Source organism: Sphaeramia orbicularis, chromosome 17 (genome assembly GCF_902148855.1).
Source record: "Sphaeramia orbicularis chromosome 17, fSphaOr1.1, whole genome shotgun sequence".
Taxonomy (NCBI): Eukaryota; Metazoa; Chordata; class Actinopteri; order Kurtiformes; family Apogonidae; genus Sphaeramia; species Sphaeramia orbicularis.
The window spans coordinates 39543326-39562991 of record NC_043973.1 but is presented as its reverse complement, the minus strand read 5'-3'; the positions used below and the strand labels follow the sequence as shown (position 1 = coordinate 39562991).

The 19666-nt window shown below is 35.8% G+C and overlaps 1 protein-coding gene and 1 long non-coding RNA gene across 2 annotated transcripts in view; both read right to left on the bottom strand.

Annotated features, from left to right (window-relative positions):
- Window positions 1-10093, bottom strand: part of LOC115438030 (uncharacterized) — a 12390-nt gene extending 2297 nt beyond the window's left edge. Inside the window, exon 1 of the long non-coding RNA XR_003938013.1 lies at window positions 10082-10093. This is a non-coding gene — a long non-coding RNA (uncharacterized LOC115438030). The remainder of the gene's footprint in view (window positions 1-10081) is intronic.
- LOC115438028 (vertebrate ancient opsin-like) overlaps window positions 1-19666 on the bottom strand; it is a 160327-nt gene that overhangs the window by 11444 nt on the left and 129217 nt on the right. The gene's annotated exons all lie outside the window — the stretch shown is intronic.

Genomic DNA, 19666 nt, shown 5'->3' with positions numbered 1-19666 from the left:
GTTTTAAGTAATTTTACTACACTGAAAAAAAAAAAGATTTTTTTGGTGTAGTAGTATGTATTTGGTTAACTATCACAATTTTTATTGTAAATATCAGTGAGAACTGGAATTATTCAAGTAAAACTATATGTCAAAACTATATGTAATACACAGGGTGGGGAAGCAAAAATTTACAATATTTTGAGGCAGGGATTGAAAGACAGTGTATGACCAGTTTAGTTTATTGAAAGTCATGAGAATTTATTTGCCACAAGAAAATGTACATAATAGAAAATGTTTTTATTCTATGTGTCCTCCTTCTTTCTCAATAACTGCCTTCACACGCTTCCTGAAACTTGCGCAAGTGTTCCTCAAATATTCGGGTGACAACTTCTCCCATTCTTCTTTGATAGTATCTTTAAGAAAGTCGACATTGCTGTGTGATGTTCTATTGGTAGCATGTTCTAAAACGCCCCAAATAGCAGAATCCAGAGGGTTTAGATCTGGGCTAGAAGGCGGCCATAAACATGATTCCCAAAAATTGCTAAAGTTGGATTTGTTGCTGTTGTCAACAAGTGTTTTGGTGTTCTTGTGTAAGATTTTAACTTCAAATCCTATTTTACTGCATTTCTAACGGTCTTGTTGTCTGCCTCAAGTTCAATTGCCATTTTTCTCATGGATTTGGTTGGATCCTTTAGGATTTTGGATTTGAGAGCTTTAATAAAAGCTTTGGTACGTTTTTTGTTGCTTCCTCCACTTGCAGACTTTCTCGTAATAGTTTTGCTCATAGTCATTCTCTTCTTTCCATTATAAACAGTCTTTATGGACACTCCAACTATTTTTGAAATCTCCTTTGGTGTGACGAGTGCATTCAGCAAATCACACACTCTTTGACGTTTGCTTTCCTGATTACTCATATGGGCAAAAGTTTCTGAAAAGGTATGGATAATAGTGTTAGGTATGATTATGACATCAATATATGTTTGGTTTCAAAACAATTGACGTAGTGCCTGCTGAGAAAAAAAACAAGTAAATGTCATTGTAAATTTTGCTTCCCCACCCTGTATGTTTCTCGTATACTAAATAAACTGTGTGGGAAGAGTAAGTTGTATTCTGTATTTCATATAATATCAAAGGTTATAGTCATTACATATGAACCTTGAAATACCAAGTTACCAGTTTTAATAGGCAATTTAAACTGTGGAAAAAATATATAAATGTTGTGTAAATGTCAGTTATATATTGTCCATTAATAAAAGTTAGAAAAAGTATTGTAGCGCACACTGATTGTAATGGGGGCAGTTTGTGGCAACTCATGTGACTCACGTAGTTTACAGTGTCACTGAGTCATGTGACGGTTCACTACCTTGCAAGTTGTAAATATTCGTTAAAAGCAAGTTATTGTTCTGTAGTTCTATGACTCATGTTACTGTATGCTCCAGGTTTCTGCCTGTTAAAAGGAAGTTTTTCCTTCCACTGTCACCACTCACTAGTGTTTGCTCCTGGAGGATTCTGTTGGTTTCTGTAAATCAGCTTGAGAGTCTAGTTCCGACCGGATCTATATGCAAAGTGTCATGAGATAACTTTTGTTATGATTTGGCGCTATATAAATAAAAATTGATTGATTGATTGAACATGGTCAAACCAAATTTTCCGGCGCTCGAAAAAGAGTGGTAAGAAGTATAACTTATAAACTCCCACCCCCTTTTAACAAACTAATAATTAAATTAATTCTGCTTCCTTTTCTTTAACACACTCTTTTTCTATATATTTTACAATAACATAAAGCATTTGTACAAACCATTCACATACACTTTTTTAGTCACCTCACACAATCAGATTTGCATAATCGACCTTTATTTAATATAAACTATAATATTAGATAGATAGATAGATAGATAGATAGATAGATAGATAGATAGATAGATAGATAGATAGATAGATAGATAGATAGATAGATAGATAGATAGATAGATAGATAGATTCCTTTTATTGTCATTGCAAATACATTTACATTTATGCATTTGGCAGACGCTTTTTTCCAAAGCGACTTACAGGGGAAAACCAATCAAATCAATCAAATTTTATTTATATAGGGCCAGATCACATCAAAAGTTATCTCATGACACTTTATATATAGAGTTGGTCAAAATCAGACTCTAAGCCAAATAAATACAACGAAGTTTTAAAGCACAAGGTAAAAACAGGACCCATAAAAAAAGGTGTAAGAACAATAAATACTAAAAAAGAAATTATAAATATTTATGTGCACTTCAAGTATTTACTACAAATACAATCATTAATAAATGTGATAATATCTCCTTATCATGATAGTCTGAATTAATTACAAATAGGCAACACACAATAATATCATTTTGTATGCATTCTTCTATATTATAACTAGATATTCACTTATTCCACACATAGTTGAGATATGGAATATATGGAGAGATTTCTGATTTTAAAAGGTTTTTGGTTTTATGCATTATAACAATACTTTTAGCTATTTTTGATCTGAGAAAATTTACATGCGCTTTCCATTGTAGCTGGTTATCAATTGTAATGCCTAAAAATTTAGTTGCAAACTTCAGTTTCCTTTCTAAAGTTGGTACGGGTCAGAGTCTTCTGTTTCATATTTGTCGACGGATACTTTCATTAGCATTTCACACACTTAGTCTTTAAAATGGGACACATGTTTTCTGTACGAGAGCCAATGTAGTTTAACATAATCCTAAAATAACACCAGTGGGTTGTTTTTGTATTTATCCAGGCTACTGAATTATGCAAAACTCAAAAATTAGCTTTCGGTCATGTGAATTTCTTGTAAAATTGCATAGTTTTTTAGCACTTTGAGCAAAAGGAAGAGTTTCACTTTAATACTTAAAACAGTTTAAAGACTCAAAATGAAGCAACTCAAGGGCGGGAAACATTATTTTTATGTTTCATAAGCATTTGGCGGTAACCCGCTACTTTATTTGACATCAGTGACTTCATATGATCCCATAAACTCCCCAGTGTTCGGAGTATCCTACTGACAATAGAACTCAATATGAAAAATGAAAAGATCTGAACTCACATCGCAAAATTAATGACTGTCACTCAGGAACATGTGAACAGAATAAGAATCATTTGATTGTGCATGAAAATCACTGGAGGCAGTCTCGCAGTATGTATTAGTGTTATATTATACTTCAGTCAATAGCGGCAACTTTTCTAGTCTGACATTTGAGCTGTCCTGTAATATCTGATGTCTGCGCTTTGGAAAGACGTTGAATGTGAACTGTTTTTAAGAGAATATAGTGATTAAAGTTTGGGTTTTGGCTGGGTTACTAGATGAGATGATCTGAATGAATAAGTACTTTCCTATAACACAAGCACAAAGTAAAGTTTGGACAAAGCTCTGTGTATTTGATGTTTCTGTTACAGCTATGACAGTGGGATGTACTTGACTTTTCTCTGGCTTGTGATTTTTTGCCTTATATTAGCGGTAGAGTATTGATTTTATTCACCATCTGCATGTGTTGGACTGTCTCGTACACTACACACTGTAGTAGTGCACTATTGGAAAAAACAATTATATGCCAGAGGTGAACAGGGTTATTTTCATCATGTCCATTTGCGTGGAAGAGAAGACTAAAAGATGCACCAATCCATATGAAATATAATGTTTTTAGAATGAATCTGAGTCAATATTTGGAGGAAAAATAAATCTTTTCATTTCAAACCAGAAAAGCAGATCAACCCCCCCCCACCCCCCGATCACCACCAAATTTAATCATTTGTTCCTTGTGCCAGTATCAACATTTATTAACATTAATAAACAAGGTTAGCTGAATTGGTAAGTTTTATGTATGTCTTAGTTTTACTGGCATCGACCTCTTTGCATGACACTTAAAACTTCTGATTTCTGTGAATTATTTCAGTGAATGTTTTACTTTTAAACTAGAAAAGCACTCGGAGAGCACAGACCTCCACCAAGGCAGATCAGTTCTACCCCCCAATCACCACCAAAATGTTATCATTTGTTCCTTGTGCCAGTATCAACATTTCCTGAACATTTCATCAAAATCCTTCTGTAACTTTTTGAGCTATCTTGCTAACACACAGACAAACTGACAAACCCTGATGAAAACATAACCTCCTTGGCGGAGGTAATTAGCATAAGTACTGGTATGATGTAGACTGTATCTTTCCATGTCAAGGGTTTTCTTGAAAAAAGTAATTTGGAAACTTCTATTGAATCCTTGGCTCCTCTCAGAATGTGAGGTAGTCTTTGTTAAGCTGGTCGCCCAGGGTGATACATGTATGTTATCACCCACATGGATGCCATTTAGCAAGAACTCAATAAAATAACTTTTTCTTTTTTAGATGCATCCATAAGGGCTGCATGATTTTTTTTTTTTTTTTTTGATCAAGGTCTTTTTTTATTTTCAGTTTTCAAATGCATGAAAGGAAATATACAACTTGAATATGAAATTGTTGGATCCAGTTTCTATCCACCTGCCCTCCCACCCCCACACCCACCCCAAGTACTGGAGATTGGATAAATTTATGTACAGCCAGACATAATACACTTACATATAGAAATATGTAAACCCCCTTCAAACAGATACATGTAGAGACACACATATACACACACATACATACAGGGTGTCCCAAAAAAATGAATACACACTTTAAATAATTGCAAAGTAGGTGTTTATTAAAATTCATTGAATTTTCAAAATGTAATAGAATTTACAAACATCATTTTATTGTTTTGTCACCGCCTGTTCTCAAACTGACACCCATTCTGGTCCAGACCCTGGAAGTCTAGTGGTGTGAGGTCTGGTGAACGCGGAGGGCATTCAGTGAAACCCCTCCGTCCGATCCACCAGACCTCACACCACTAGACTGTTTTTATGGGGATACCTAAAAGACAAAGTCTACGCTATGAGACCTGCAACAGTCACTGAACTGAGAGCAGCCATTGAAGTGAATGCACACAAATACCAAGGGAATTGTTTGGTGATGTGTGTGATTCCATTGCTAGGTGTTGTCAGCAGAGTCTGAAGCAGAACAGACGTCAGTTTGAGAACAGATGGAACAGACAAAACAAGAAAATGATGTTTGTAAATTCTATTACATTTGGAAAATTAAATAAATTTTAATAAACACCTACTTTACAATTCTTTGAAGTGTGTATACATTTTTGGGACACCCTCTATCTATCTATCTATCTATCTATCTATCTATCTATCTATCTATCTATCTATCTATCTATCTATCTATCTATCTATCTATCCATCTATCCATCTATCCATCCATCCATCCAAGTTCACATACACTTAAATAAATAAGGGAAAAGACGATTAAAAATGAATGAAGTAAAATTAAATAAATAAGACAAGGCAAAAAGGTACACAGATATTGGAGTTACACAGATATGTTGGTAGCTTCCATACCTTCTACAAAGCTGATAAATGGCTGCCAAGTGGCATAGAATTTTCTGGTGGAACCCCTAATGGTATATCTAATTTTTTAGGGCTGCACGATTTTGGCCAAAAAAGAAAACTCTGATCTTTTTCCTCTAAAAACTTGATTTTCAATTTCTGGGTAAAACTACAAAAGACAACAGACGTAGGCATGTTGTTCTCGTGTGCAGCCAGCTCTGCACCCACTCTGGCATATGATGACGTTTGAGGTGCTGAAACATGTTGGTTGTGATGCTGCTTTGACAGATTCCGCCTTCAGGCAGAGTTTGGTCTTCATCGGAAACTTCGAAGCCGTACCAACTCCACACAACCGACTTGGTCTTGCTATTTTTAGCCACAAACTTCTCACTCTCTTTAGCAAATATCATTTGTGTGCTGGTGTGTGGAGGCTGCTCTCACAGTAAGGGGGCGGAGCCTACGGTAGCCCGGAGGCACAAGAGAGATGAAATTTGATTTGCCGATTGCCCTTTTATAAAAATAATCCTAACTGAATAATCTGATTTTGATTTAAAATTGATTAATTGTGCAGCTCTAGCATCCATGGTGCATGTTTATAAGAAGGATTCTCTGCCTGTTATGTTTATGTGATTTCTAAGACACGTTATGAAAGAATGTCGCAAAATTTTGTAGAAATACTCATGTGGATGCAAGGATGGACAGAGATTTAAATTTCATTACTCATTTCAACATATAAAATATGGAGGCTGATTTCATGTTGTGAGTCTCATTTTCCTATTTGGAAGTGTCAAATTATCTATCCCAAACATCTGGTTCACTTCACTTCCTTTTAAAGTGTTTTGACAAGGTCTCATTCCAGTTGTTGTGCAGGGCGCCATGACCTTGCCAGATTAGGAAATCTATGAGAAAGGAAATCAGAGCCTGGTCACACAAAAAAAAAAGTCATTAATCTGGTAACATCATATTTGGCAAAGAAGGTCTGTCACGCACATAGAAAGTGCAAAAACTAGTCCTTTTATGGTTTTAAGGATGTGCAACTGTTGTATAACACCCATGTATAAAAGAGTGTCACTAAACGGGGGGTCGGATTTTCCTCCCAGACTAGCAAACTTCGAATCTGTGTTTTCATTCCTAAAATTCACCAACAAAGAACACAGAAACCAAACACTGTACTCAGGTCCCGATTGTCAGCAGCATTTAGTAAATACTATAAAATACTGATAGAAATACTAAAATACTCCTTATTAGCTAGGTGTACCATTCTCTTCAAATGGAAGGACTCATCAGCTCCAACACATGTTCAATGGATCAGACATCATGCTTAAAATAAAGTAGAAACATTAGGTGCACCCTAAATAACTCTATCAATAAATTTTACGAAATATGGGAGCCTCTTTTACACTGTGTGAAAATGTTGTGTGGCCTGGAACTTTAAAAACATTTTAGGTGTTTATATTGTTATTGACCTGTTTTGTTTGTTTATTTATTTTCTTTCTTTCTTTAGCGGTACCAGAATGCACTGTTTTGACTGTCTTTATGCGTGTCTTGTTTGTAGTGCCTTTTTTTTTTCCTTGGGTTCTGTTTGTTTATCATGTCCGATGTCAATCTCTGTATCATGAATACATTACTTGAAATTATAAATGTTATACATGTTAAATGAAAAGTTCTATAAATGTTGAAAAGTTCTATAACTAAAGTTAAAAAAAACAAAAAACAAAAACAGAAAACTAAAATGATTTTAAAAAAAAACTAAAAAATACCTCCCCTACGGAAGCGTATTGCATTCACAAAAAAAATAATAATTTCGGCTCTGTTTTTCTGAATTAATGAGATAATTATCTCATAATTACGAGAAAAAATACGTAAAAAAAAAAAAATTGGCGCTGTTTTTCTGAGTTTACGAGATACTGTTTCCTGAAAAAAAAAAAGCTGTTTTTCTGAGTTTATGAGATACTGTTTTCCGAAAAAAAAAAAAAAAAAAAAGCTCTATTTTTCTGAGTTTATGAGATACTGTTTTCCGGGAAAAAAAAAAAAAGCTCTGTTTTTCTGAGTTTACGAGATACTGTTTTCCGAAAAAAAAAAAAAAAAAAAAGCTCTGGTTTTCTGAGTTTATGAGATACTGTTTTCCGAAAAAAAAAGCTCTGTTTTTCTGAGTTTACGAGATACTGTTTCCTGAAAAAAATAAAATGTGGCTCTGTGTCTCTGTCAGTGGGACAGTGGTCCCTGGTCCAGGCAGGAGCTCCTTCTATCTGTGCTGCTGAAAGCCTCTCGGGGGAGCGTGAAGTTGTTTCCGTTCTTGTAACCGGTTCCGATTACAGATCATGGAACTAGTTTTGTTCACAGAAATCAGAACCAAGCCCCGCTTTGTGCACGGATCAAGCCCTTCAAGCACACCGGCGCTCGGAGTCTGTAGCCCTGCTTCCTGACAGGGCACGACCGCGGTGATGGGAGTTGGCATTAATGAAGTCAAATAAAATGACATTCACCAGCATTAAAGAAAATATACACAGCAGAAGAGTGCAAATGTGTATTCATTTATTTGTCGGGCCGGATGGAAAGCATTAGTCAGAACTAGATCCATGGAGGAGCGGCTTGGTGTACTGGTTCGTCCCCCCCCCCCCCCGATAACTTTCCATCAGGTCCAGGTGGACAGCTATCTGCTCCCCGGTGTGTAAGCCGGACTGGAGCGGGTGGACGTAGCAGCTCAACTCGACAGAACAGTGGCGCTCGGAGCCTGTAGCCCAGCACCACGACGCGGTGATGGGAGTTGGCATTAATGAAGTCAAATAAAACGACATTCACCAGCATTAAAGAAAATATGCGTCTTGATGTCCCGGTTCACCCCCCCCACCCCTGGACAGCTTTCCATTAGGTCCAGGTGGAAAGCTATGGGGGTGGGGGGGTGAGATAATTATCTCATTAATTCAGAAAAACAGAGAAATTATTTTTTTTGTGAATGCAATACACTTCTGTACTCCCCCCTTAAAAAGTTACCCATAAATAACTAAAATTATTATTTTCTAAAGTGCACAGCAGTAAAGTGCCAATTAAGAGTACATTCCAGGGCTTCAAAGTTCAACAAGAGTTCATTTGCCTAACAGCCTCTAGAGATGATGATAGTGGCTAAAGGTCAAAGGTCAACGTCACTATGACATGAGGTAACACCTGGAGGGAATTTGTTCATATTTGGTGCAAACATTCACTTTGACTCAGAGATTATTCAATTTTGTTTGCCAGGAACAAATAATTCCTTGATATGGTAGACCTGAAGTAATACTACACAGAATCAAATACCAGTTTTGGGAAAGAGAAAACTAATTTAATAAAGATTTTCTAGTCAGATAAAGAAAAAATCTCTATTCATGTGGCTACTGTAAATATTCAGCCAAAGCTATCGAAGAGAATTGATTATCCTTAGTGTTCTTCTTCATCTCAATCCAAAGAAATAACGTTCACATTCAGAGTTGCAAAATGATGCAAAGGACCGAACTTCAACAGTATAAGGTTCTGTAAATTCCATAGTTTTACATGATTTTTCTTTTGTTTTCAAGAAAAGTTATTAATTTTGGGTGAGGAATCCACCCGTTTCCACGCTAAGTTACGCTGTTAATATGAAGAACCCTTCCTGTAACTGTCTCCAATTAAATGCCCTCTTGTGTTTTAATGGGTGTAATGTCTTGAGATCTGTCACAACTCTATTTATAGTTTCTGATTTATCGAAAAGTGTGGAAGTGTTACATGTTCAGTGTTTTCATGTTAATAATTTATAATAGTTATTAATAATTAAACAATAATTACTCTCATGTCTTGTATTCTTTATGAAGTTATAATTTGAAATATGCTATTTTTGGTTTGTTTTTAGATTTTCAAGACATTAAGTGTATTTGTACAAAGTATCGGTACTGGAACAGAAAGGAAAATCGTGGTATCGAACATCACTAGTGTTAGTCTTTACTCCCTGTTCCGTACAGGTCAGCCTACGTTTATATTTTATCTGGGAACCATGTTAACCCATAAAGGCCAAGCGCTACATTTGTGTCAGTTCCCAAATGAATTTTCTCTATATCTAACCTTTCTTAAGTATTTATCACCATTTATTATATAATTATCTTCTGTACTTTGTATTGTATCAGAATAAGTCATGTATTTTCCTATATTTAATTCACTTATCATGTAGACGTTCATAAAAGCTCAGATTAAAGTTGAGGGGCATTGTATCAAAAACAGAGAAAACTGCAGGAAAAAGTGACTTTTTTCGTAAAATCTATCATTAACTGAACATAAAACAAACACTTCTTTCTGCTGTCATTGATCCAACTCCATGGGTTTTACTGGTGAATCAATGTTGTAGAAGATGACGGTGTTTCCACGGTAACTACGGAGCCTCTCAACATCCAAATGGGTCAAATCTGATGACCATGAAAAGATGAATAACTACATTTTACTCCAAAAATGTCCATGTATTGATAGGATTAGTGGATCAGCAGGTATGAAACAGTTTAGTTCAGTAGATGGTTTTGGTTGGTGATGGATGTTTGGGTCTTTATGGGTTAAAGCACAGGGGACTTGAAGGTGTGTTTGTGTTCATGTGGTTTTATCAGTGTAGCACTTATTATCTTGTACCAACAGCTACGTTCTCCGTTAGCTTGATGAATTGACCTGTACATGACTGAGCGAATATTTAGCGGTAATTACATTCTGTTGCATCAAGCTGCAGAATTTACGAGATGGTGAACAAAAAAGCAGCGTTGCACAAGGGATGGATATTTTGTCCGCGTGCAGGTTTACGTGCCCTCTGGGATCCATTTGTTTTAAGTTCAATTAAAACAGAACATCTCATCTGAGAAACACAACACGTTTTAGATAAAAGCAACAAAGATTACAATAGAAAACTGGAAGCACCGTGGGGATGATTTAAATAAAGTGTCTGTAGTAAAATGGAAGCTGGTTGGATTTTAGAAAACATGTAAACATAGAACGGTCGGAAAAATGGCATAGATCTGCCTGAAGGCTCCTGGACTCGTGCGTTTCCCAATTCCATGGAGCCTTCATTAAAGTTGTGAAAACGCATTTGTACAGTTGTTCCGCCTGCTCTGTAAGAGGCTTAGCATGAAAAGGAATGTAACTGTGCCGTATTAACATAATATGGATATGACTTCTGTGGTTGGTCATTGCATTTATAACATAAGCTGACACTTAACTAAACTTGTCATTGTCATTACAGGTGGGTGGTTATGTCGCACAGTTGGCAGCTCATTGGTGTAAAATTGGTGGCTTTTATTGTGGAAATTTATACAATGCAGTGATTTAAAAAAAAAAAAAAAAATTCTCTCTTTTCTCAAATAACTGAATGTTTTAATTTGAAGTTGTGACTCTTCTTTGTAATCTTTAATAAGTCAAATTTACGACCCAATTTTTATTTATTTATTTATTATTTTATTTTTTAGGTCTTTTTTTGAGAAGCCCGCATCACAACAGTCACACCACATACACATCTTACACACTCCACCACACACAGAACATTCACACAGCCAAGACAGGACATTGATTGACATTTTGTTTCTTTTGTATATTACATGCCATATATCTTAACCCCCCCACCCCCACCTTCCCCCACATTATGATGTTGCAATGTTAATGTAAATATTGTATAATACTGTACATAAATCTCTTTGTCACTTGGTGTTGCTTCAATAAAGGTTAAAAAAAAATTTAAAAAAATGAATAAATCCAATTTACAGTGTAGTTTGTAACAGACACCATTAATCCAATGTACCAATAGGGGTGTTAGAAAATATCGGTTCTGCAATGTATCGCGATATTTCATTTCACAATACTGTATCGATATTAAAAAGTACTGTATCAGTATTTTTAGGTATTTATTCAAAGGCAGATATGGCGGAGGTTCATTTTTGTTTTTCTTTATTGTTTATATCTTAATTATTATTATTTAACACTGTTTTTATTAAATACTGGTTATTTAACTTATCCAAAAAACACTTTTTACTGTCTGAGAGGCAGATGTTAGTTCCTTTGTTGGGATTGCACAAAAATAATGTTATGTTTTTTTGCAATCAAATTTTTATTTTCACTTTCATTTAGCAAATTAAATCAAACAGAGGTATTTCAGGTTATACAATATTATTGGAATGGATTCTCAATGCAAGAATACCAACAGTGAGCCCAAGATATAAGAATTTGTCATGAAATACCAAAGAACACAGTGATGGTATAAAGATAAAAAAGGAAAAGTAAGAAAAAATAAGGTTAATTACACACACACAAAATAGAAATGCATACATAACCTACAAGAATACACACAACATACATAAAACATACAGACACACAAACATATACATAGACAAGACAGAAGGGACTTGACATCTAGAGGTACTAAGGTAAGAGAGCCAATGGCAAAATTAACTTACAGCAAGTTTTTCAGAGCTAGCACAAAAATAATGTTATCATGTTAGTTATGAACAAATAGAATATGAATATTTGAACAGGATCTTAAACTGTAATGTCTGTTAAACATAATTTCAGTTTTAACACAGGAACATTTTGTGATATAGCATCAGATCCTGTTGTGATCAAATAAAAATATGTTTAGTATTTGTGCATATTTCTGGTGTAATTCAATTCTTCCAGGAAATAATCATTTTTAAAAAAGAAACAAATAAAAAATTGCCTTTGTAACAGTATCATGATATATCGTGATATATCGTATAGTGATCCTAGTATTATATCGCCAGATTCTTGCCAATACACACCCCTATGTACCAATACCTAGGGCCGACGCTGAATACTTTTATATTCATTATACCACCACAAATAAGAAGGAGTAAACACATAGGGAAAAAATGAATGGCAAACCTTTCTAACTGTTAATATAGTCGCCCATTGGAACAGTTAAGGAAAGTTAAAAGTCTTAAGTGCTGCAAACAACAGACATCCAATACCCGATTGAGAGAAAACTCAATGGGTCATTGAGTTGTGGCTGTTTCCCAATGAAGACACGTTTAAAACTGGTAACCGGTGATTTTTCAATTGGAGAAACTGAGCCTTTAAAGTTGTATTTGGTTTAAATAAAAAAAACACTCACAGATCTAAGGGGTGTAAGAAAATATCGGTTCTGTAATATATCGCGATATTTCATTTCACAATACTGTATTGATATTAAAAAGTACTGTATCGATATTTTTAGGTATTTATTCAAATGCAGATAATGTGGAGGTTCATTTTTGTTTTGTTTTTCTTTTTTGTTTATATTTTACTTATTATTATTTAACACTCTTTTATTAAACAATCAAAAATTATGTTATGATGTTAGTTCTGAACTAATAGAATATGAACATTTGAACAGGATCTTAAACTGTAATGTCTGTAAAACATAATTTAAGTTTTAACACAGGAACATTTTGTGATATAGCATTAGATCCTGTTGTGATCAAATAACAATGTGTTTAGTATTTGTGCATATTTCTGGTGTAATTCAATTCTTTCAGGTAATAATCATTTTAAAAAAAGAAACAAACTAAATACTGCCTTTTTAACAGTATCATGATTTATTGTGATAGGAGTAAACACATGGGGAAAAAAAAAAAGTGTCAGACCTTTCTAACTGTTAATATAGTCGCCCATTGGAACAGTTAAGGAAACTTAAAAGTCTTTAGTGCTGCAAACAACAGACATCCAATACCTGATTGAGAGAAAACTCAATGGGTCATTGAGTTGTGGCTGTTTCCCAATGAAGACACGTTTAAAACTGGTAACCGGTGATTTTTCAATTGGAGAAACTGAGCCTTAAAGTTGTATTTGGCTTAAATTAAAAAAAAAAAAAAAAAGAACACTCACAGATCGGATCCAGGTTTTCTTCTAGGACCAAAACCTATCAGTAAATTTAATTCAAGTAATTTGGAATGAACCTCAAAGGGGAAACTATATAAAAAGAAATACAGCCTTAGTTTCTCATTAGCTTAATTATTTAACCTGTGGTGAGGTAAATCACTCAGAAAATCACTGTGCCTGTCATTCTGTCAGCTGTAATGAAGCAATGAACATCAATCAACTGGAAAGGTTTTAGAAATGATAGCACTTGTCATTAGATTTTGCTTCATAGTTAATTAAAATGTTCCTCCAGACAATGGGGGTAGGAAGATCACTACAGGAGTATGGTTCTTCATGTTGCAATGTGATTCAGAAATGATTGTCGATTCAGGAGAAAAGAAAAATGAGCACTATTTTCAGGCTTTTATTTGAGCTCAGATTTGACAGTATCTTACTCAATATTCAGACAGAAGGTCTTAATGCACAAATCAGATTTTTTTTTTTGTGTGAAATTTGATTTTTTTTTTTTGTGTGCTCATTCATATTAAATGCAACTTCTATCAGTTTAGAGAATGAACTGAAGTTGAGTTACGAAATCTGACAAGAATTTAGAGTAGGTGAAGGATGGGATAAGGGGGCAGGAGATTATAAATTAAACTTCATCCCGCTCCTTTTCAAATGTTTGATTTTCTTTTTATATAATTCTTTTGATGTTGATGTTTTTTTTTTTTTTTGCAATATTTGAAATAAATAAATAAACAAACAAATAAACAAACATTCAGACAGCAGGTCTTAATGCACAATTCGGATTTTTGGGTGAAATCCGTTTTTTTTCTGTGCTCAGTCATACTATACATTAAATGCGACTTCTGTCAGTTTTGAGTATAAACTGAATGCGACCCTGAAGTGACCCACATGCGTAAAAGAGGTCCTGATGTAAGATGTGACCACGCAGGCACACACTGTGTTTACAGAAGTAAACCATACCTGTGATTTTTTCCCACCACTCCTCGTCCTAAGACACAGAATTGTGACATTTGTCGCATTTCAATGACGTAAAGGTCGGATAAATGCGACCTGACCGTTCAGACTGAAGGTGCATTGCAAAATATCAGATACGTATCAGATTTAGGACCACATATGAAAGTGGCCTGGGTCAGATTTAAAAAAACTGGATCAGTCTAAGGCTACGTTCAGACAGCAGGTCTTAATGCACAATTCGGATTTTTTGGGTGCAATCCATTTTTTTTTTTTTGTCTGCTTGTTCATATTACACATTAAATGCGACTTCTGTCAGTTTTGAGTATGAACTGAATGCGACCCTGAAGTGACCCACACCCACCATGCAGGCACACACTGTGTTTACGGAAATTAGTATGTTTTTCCTGCCACTCCTCCTCCTGGGACGCAGAATTGTGACGTTTATCGCATTTCAACGATGTAAAGGTCGGATAAATACAACCTTGCCGTTCAGACTGATGTTGCATTGCAAAAAAAATCAGATACTGTTCTGGCTCTTTAAGATCCATCCAGGATTTATTTTTATGTTCTTATATATTTTCAGAGCTGTGTGTTTTACTTTGTAAGAGTTTTAAATTTTACGTTCTTAATGTGAAAAGCAAACCGGAAGTTGCGCGAAGCGCTTCCTGTTTAACGTCTTGTCCAAGTGACAACTGAAAATGGCTGTAGCTAGTGATGGTGAGATGAAGCCTCATGAGGCATCGAACCACTTGAGCCAGTTGGTTCAAGAAAGGGTTCATTTCTCGAGGCTTCATGTGCACATGAAACCACCTGCTGGCCATGTGTAGAATCACAGGCAGCTGGATCTGAACTACAGAATGTGTGATGCATTGAATTTTTAGGTCTGTTATGGCTCTGTGGAATGACGATGAATAACAAAAAATGTATGACCAAATAATTTCTCTACGTAAATTATCACATATGTGTATAATAAAATATTATTGAATGTATTCTGTGTGTGTAAATTTCCCCCAAATGGTAGTAAATGTGGGAGGTTGTGTAATGTTTTTTTTTGTCACTTTAGGAAAATGTCATGGACTTACGCAGGCAGAAGACAGTGAAAGTATTTGTGGAACTAGGAAGAGGACACTGAACATGCTAGTGTAACTTGGACAGTGATGTACAGGAAAGGGGAGATTTGATTTATTTTTATTCAGAAATATCAGTTTCTCAACCGTTTTTGGTTTGCAGTGATTTCTTTCTTTCTTTCTTTCTTTCTTTTTTTTTTTTTTTTTTTGACACAACCTCTCCGGCCTTTGAAAACACCCTTTCACATGGTACAGAAGATGCACAAATACACAAAAACAACATTATATAAATTGGGGTACAGTAATTTTTTGTCTCTCCCAGTACTACAGATAAGCAAACCTTGTGTGTCTGAGATAATGTTAGATTTAGTTTACCTTATTAGGAGTTATCAAATCCAAATGTTCCCACACAGGGGAAACCCTCCTCTTCTTCACTGGCTCCATCCTCTTACTCATCCTTCTCTTCTCCCTCTCCTAAATCTTCAAATGATCTCTTCAAACTATCTCCAGACTATATAAACACTATCCAAACTCTAGTATCCAAACTATCCAAACTCTGTTCAAACTCTGCTCTGACCCTAACTCTCAATCACAGACCCACATGTTGAACAGAGCCTGAGGGGTTTATAGATATAGAACCACCTCTGAACCACTTCCTGAAGCAGTCACGTGGTACAGCCGGGCAGCGAGGCTTCGGACGTCATCATTTGCGGCTCCTCCCCTAAATGAAACAAGCCTCGATACGCGCTTCGCGGAAACGCCCCCTCCATTACTCGACACGCGCTTTGAGGCCTCGGCACATCTTGTAACATCACTAGCTGCAGCTGGGTGTTCAGGGCCGAGCACAGCCTGTACGTGTGTGTAAACATTCTGTGTGTTATGTGTAGTCTTGTTGAAGTTAGTGGGGTTTGTATTTGGGCATTTGTGTAATGAAAGATGCTAAAAAGATGCTCGTTTCTGATTAGCATTTAAGCTAGCGATTAGCGCGTTAGCCGCGAATGTTAGCATGCTAGCTCTAACTACTCATGGTTGCATGTCATCTGAGAGCGACGTGGTGGTTTTATTCGTGTTTGGCAAACATGTAAGTTTTTTTTTTCTGTGTGTTATTTCAGTTTTACACCACTTTGAGTCATCTCCACAATGAATAAATGTGAACAAATCATCAACAGCTGTCATCATTGAGGAGTAAGCTATCTGTCTAGCTGCACCGGGGATGTAGCAAGGACAAAATAGATACGTATCAGATTTAGGACCACATATTAAAGTGGCCTGGGTCAGATTTCATAAAATCTGATTTGTGCTGTTCAAACTGTCTTTAACAGATCGAATACAGGTCACATATGGGCAAAAAAATCAGATTTGGGCTACATTTACCTGCAGTCTGATCGTAGTCTAAGTCGTCGTTTTGAAGGTGTTTGTCTGACATGTTTTAGAGCAAAATGAAATAAGAGCCATGCATACAGTACAGGACACCATTCACACAGCATTTTTTAGCTGTAGTCTATATGAGTAGAGTTTTGCAGTGTGTGGCTTCCATGTTTTTTTTTCCACTTATACTCTGCTGATGTCCATGAGGAACACATATTAACCACAGTTCCTGACAACCAAATAAATCAGTCTGTATATAATTTTTTTGTAATTGTTGGCTAATAAACACATTTACCCTCTGAAAACTGAAGATAACGTTCTCTCTATAACTAAATATTTCAGTTGTTTTTTTTCTTTGTTTCTAGTTGTGTGGAGTTGAGAAATATTAGCCATGTGCACACAGATTTGATCTTAAATTTAATATGGCAACCCGCTGGTTTTAGGGGTGGAGCGCACAAGTCTAGCAGTTAGATCAAAGTGTTGGTGCAGATAAGTTGCAACAGGCCTGAGCTTACTTGCGTGGGAAAGGCATGTTGATGTAAACCATGCTTCAGAGCAGGCAGTTGTTTTTTTTATGGCCCATTTTCAGATCACAAGTGGGCATGCAACTCTAACTATGTGGTGTGTGTCGTATGTATTTGATGGTAAGTTGTCAGTTTCTTTCTTTTTTTTTTTTTTTCTAGTCTAATGTTACCTTTCATTAACCATGGTATTTATATCCTATCTCCACTATTACAAATATTTCCTAAATGGATGCTTTTCTCCTTTTGTATTAAAAAGTAATCTGTCCACATGACCTTACAAAACAGCCTTGTACATACTACAACACAAAAATCACCACAAAACAAACCCAGAAGCTTTAGTCTGTCATAATGTGTCATCATAGGCTTTTAATATTTGTTTTTGTCCTCATGGATGCACACCACTTTGATTTCTTAAAAATCTTCACTTTGGAACAGAGTTGTTTACATGTGAAAGAGGCAGAGACAGAGTGTGTGTTTTTTTTTTGTGGACAGGGCATTAGTTGTAGTCTGCCCACTCCTTATGTCAATTACAAATTGCCTGCCATGCGCTTCCAATCGACCCATCGTGAAGCCCCTCCCGAAAAGGTCGACTTTCCAACCCCACATTGGCAACCGTAACAACACACAGGAACACTGAGCAACATTCACAAGTGAAGACTAAAGTAGTGTGTGAATGGAGCTCATGGATATAATGGTTATGCATTTAGGCATTAATGTATCAGTTAGAAACATTACACTGCTGTTTTAATCACTACTTAAATAACTGAACAGAAAGTTTGCTAAAAGTCTAGAGGGGATACTTTTATAACCTTAATGGAAATCAATAAAAACTCCCCCAGTTCCTTTTAAGTCCAGACACTTGTTAACATTATTCAGTTTGCAAATAACAAAAACATGTCTGAAATCAGTCTCATTGATTGGTACATGGTTTTCAATTTTTTTTTCCAGCCCCAAATAAACAGCATGGCGGAGTAATGGCTAGCAATTTCACCTCACACCAGAGCCTTTCTGTTGAGTTTACCTGTTCTCTACCTGCTGTGGGGTTTTTCTCCAGCATTATAAACAGGTACTTACAGGTTAATTCTCCTGTTGTCTTGACCACAGTGATGATAAAGTTCTTGAGTTGGTACCTTTAATGGCAGCTCACCACTCGTAATGTGTGCTACATGCTAATCAGAATGTGAATGTAAATGCTAATGCTAGGTGTTTATTAGATCAGTAAAATGCAGAGACCAAATTTCACTACACGGATAGTAAAGCAAGTTAACTTTTAACCGTTTAAAGGAGTGATATTTTTCTTTTGTAAATGAAATTATGCATTTTTAAACATTTCTCTGTGGTCTACATAGACTGTAAATGCTCTGCTTGGGTCTGAATTCTTCATTAATTCAACTCCACAGGTCCATCTTCAACCCTATTTCTGAGTAATGACACCAGAAAGGTGGTTTTGAGCGCTGGCCCTTTAAATGCAAATGACCCCACCCCCTCTAGGTTGTTGACTGTGCTTCTCTGTCCAGTTCAGCCACCTGAGTTCATTAATACAACCAACAACGGAACATTTTAGGTAATTGGCTCAAAGTTTGGACATATTTTCAGTTTTAATTACAACCGCTGCTGCTGACAAACACTTATGTCGTACTCTGAGAAATGTTTGTCAGAAGTCTTGACCTTATAAGGGCAAATTTCATGATGTAACTACTTATAAAATAGAACACTTTAAGAAGGAATTGAAACGGGTTGTACAGATCTATTTGATTTTTGCTGGAATTAATATAAAGATATCTTTGCAGCACCTGGAGGGTTCAAATTCAAACTTTATGAACTATTAGGGTCCAAATACACAAATAAATGTACCAAAGACTAATAAAAGTGGGTTTTGCAAAATATGACCCCTTTAAATGATACACAACCACATAATTTACAATCAACTTGAATAACTTCATGCTAACAACTGTGTCAGCTGAGCTAATGTTGGTTAGTGCCTCACCCTAGGGTTTTTCTAAATCAGATAAACACTGTATTGTGAAAACAGCTCCTCCAGTCCTTTCCATGCACCACTGTCTGTCGTCTCATTACTGTTATCATATATATTGACTATTTTCTCCTTTGTAATATCTCTCTGGTGACATGGAAATTCCACAGAGTTTCATGGCGAGTGTCAACATTTGCCAGATGTAGCAACAGTAACTAAGGGGTCAGTAGACATCAAATGTGATTAGTCACTATGGTTCAGCGCGTGATATTTAGTGACGTCTAGCGGTGAAATTGTAACCGACTGAACAACCCACACAGTCACTCACACCGACTGTAGAAAACACTGTTAGTTAAGGGGATATTAAAGCTAGGGTAGGAGATGATTTCCTGGAGCGTTTTTTTTTTTTTTTTTTGCTATATTGCTTAAAATTTGTTGGGTTTCTGTCAATTGGCTTCAGTCTGGTTTGGACCAACTCTATATATAAAGTGTCATGAGATAACTTTTGTTATGATT